The sequence below is a fragment of the Triturus cristatus genome, chromosome 8, assembly GCF_964204655.1.
Source record: "Triturus cristatus chromosome 8, aTriCri1.1, whole genome shotgun sequence".
Classification (NCBI taxonomy): domain Eukaryota; kingdom Metazoa; phylum Chordata; class Amphibia; order Caudata; family Salamandridae; genus Triturus; species Triturus cristatus.
Window position 1 is genome coordinate 253,615,272 of NC_140591.1, and position 2,794 is coordinate 253,618,065.

At 66.0% G+C, this 2,794-nt stretch overlaps 1 pseudogene; it reads left to right on the forward strand.

Moving 5' to 3' along the window:
• Nucleotides 1–2,659: 2,659 nt before the first annotated feature.
• LOC146801939 (18S ribosomal RNA) overlaps nucleotides 2,660–2,794 on the forward strand; it is a pseudogene marked incomplete at both ends in the record, with an annotated part of 850 nt that continues 715 nt past the window's right edge.

The window sequence follows — 2,794 nt, forward strand, 5'->3', positions numbered from 1 at the left end:
CGCAGAATTTAGACAAAAATTGTGGAAAACGAGCGCACAACCTGAGGGACCATGTGCCCGGGACAGAGGTTCCTCGTGCTTGGGCAGGCTACCCTATCTCCCCGGCCTGGCTGGGTTGAGAAGCATGGACCGGCCCCGGGCCTCCTGAGTTTCGGTCAGGGCCTGCCAAGTGTCCATCTGCCCGGGACAAGGGTCCCTGGTGCAGAGCCCCGGAGCCCTACCGCTATGGCTCGGCGCAGGCAGGTGGGAGTCCTTTCGGTCCCGGCCATCTGGTCGCACCTTTCCCTCTGCCATCTGGTCGCACGCAATGCTTTCCAATGGGGCGACCAGATGGCCGGGCTGTCCTGGAAGTCCTGATGAAGGCTCATTCGCCTCCCCGATCCCAGCCAGGGCTCCAGGAGGTCGGGTGCCTCCGGGCGTAGGGTCCCCTGAGTGTCTCGGTGCGCACGGGTTCCCAGAAAGAGGGGTGGCTTTCCTCCGGATTAGTAGGGGCAGGGTATGCCGGGACGCCCCTCCCGGGGATGGTGGTTCTCAGGCGGGGACCAGATGGGCTGGGCCCGGATGATACCTCCCTGGCGTCCGGCGCTCCCTCCTCCAGCCTGCGGCGAGGCAAAGTGTCCGGGACGGGCTCCATGGGTCCCCGGGCGTCCAGGCCTCGGGAGCTCCTGCGGGCCTCCCCATGCCTGAGGCCCAGCGTGGGGTCTCCGAGCCCCCCCGAGCCCTGCAGCCCCCGAGTCCTGCAGACCCTGGAGCCCTGCAGCTCCGGAGCCCTGCAGCCCCCGAGCCCTGCAGCTCCCGTGCCCTGCAGCCCCGAGCCCTGCAAGGGCAGGCGGGAGCCCTCCCGCGAAGGCCCGGGGCGGGCAGATGGGCGTCCTTTCGGTCCCGGCCATCTGGTCGCACCTTTCCCCTCGGCCATCTGGTCGCACGCAATGTTTTACAATGGGGCGACCAGGTGGCCGGGCTGCCCTGGAAGTCCCGATGAGGGCTCATTTGCCTGCCCGATCCCAGCCTGGGCTCCAGGTGGTCGGGTGCGTCCGCGCCTAGGGTCCCCTTAGTCTTGCGGTGCGCACAGGTTACCAGAAAGAGGGGTAGCCTTCCTCCGGATTACTAGGGACAGGGTACTCTAGGAACCTTCTCGGGCTAGCGGTCCTCAGCCGGCAGCTGGAGGGGCCAGGATGCTGCCCCAGCCCTGGTTCCGTCCCTGGGCCTGCCGTGTGGCAGGCTGCCCTGGATGGGGTCTGGCGGGCCCGGGGAGGATTCCCTGTCGGGCGGGTGCTCTGGCCCTGGCCCCCGGCCTGCCGTACTGCCTAAGGCCCGGGACGGGGTTCCGTTGTGCCCAGGGAGCCTCCCCTTGCTTGGCTGGGTTCAGGAGCTCCTGAGGGCCCCGGGGAGGGCGGCCTCCCCACCCCAGGCTCTGTCCTCGGTTCTCCCGCAGTCTGGTACTTTCGCGCCTTGGGTCCCCTCTGTCAACTTCTGTGCACGGATTACAAGAAAGGGGGGTAATTTTCCTCCGGATTACTAGGGAGAGGGTCAGTCAGACCTGCCTCTCAGCCCCTTCCCGATGGTCCCTTTTCTCTGAGTTTGCTCAGTTAGACCTCCGTGAGGTCCGGCGATGCTGAGACGGGGAAGGCAGCACCCGGACCCGCCCGCTGTGGCCCCCAGAGGCCCGGGTATGCACCTGCCTCTCAGCCCTTTCCCGATGGTCCTTTTTCTCCGAGTTTGCTCAGTTAGACCTCCGTGAGGTCTGGCGATGCTGAGACGGGGTAAGGCAGCACCTGGGCCCGGCCGCTGGGGCCCCTAGGGGCCAGGGTACGCACCTGCCTCTCAGCCCCTTCCCGATGGTCCTTTTTCTCCGAGTTTGCTCAGTCAGGCCTCCGTGAGGTCCGGTGATGCCGAGACGGGGGAAGGCAGCACCCGGACCCGCCCGCCGGGTCCCCTCAGGTGCCTTGTTATGCACCTGCCTCTCAGCCCATTCCTGATGGTCCTTTTTCTCTGAGTCTACTTGCCCCAGGAGTAGGCAGGGACGCTAAGCCAGCATACCCCCTGTGCAGGGTGGCCTGGCAGGGGATGCCCCAGCCGCACTCTGAGCGATTGGGCACTCTCGGTCCGTTTAGGGATGGACTGCTTGGCCAGCCTTGGCTGTTGTTTCGAGCAAAGCGCTTCCACCCCACATGGGCCATCCGACTCGAGGGCCTGCCGCCTGGTGGGAGACCCTACCCAGCAGAGCGAAGGCTGAGCGGCACTGGCAGCTCGTGCCCCCCAGGTGTCTGACCCGGTGCGGGAGGGGCGGGTGGCGCCAGGCCCTTGGATGCTGCTGCTCAGCAGGTCCGAAGGCCCCGCGCGCCACGCCGTCACCCCTCTCTGCCCAGGACATTTCCACAGCAGCTCGGAAAGACAGTTCCCAGGTGTGCCGCTGCTGCCAGGCTCCGGCACCCCTACGTCTTGCTCAGGCTGCGCCTCGGCCTGCCTCTCCCTCCCAGGAGAGACAGCTGGGCCTGCCGGTGCTCATGTGACTGCACCTCTCCACACCCCTCCAGTGAGCCCTTCCGCCCAGGCGGGTTGGCTCCTTCCCCTTGCAGGCTCCCGAGAGGGAGGGGTGCATGAAGGTTGCCGGTCGAGGAGATGGGCACACGGCCCCTACCCCGTCAGCAGGTGCGGCTACCTGGTTGATCCTGCCAGTAGCATATGCTCGTCTCAAAGATTAAGCCATGCACGTGTAAGTACACACGGCTGGTACAGTGAAACTGCGAATGGCTCATTAAATCAGTTATGGTTCCTTTGATCGCTCCATCTG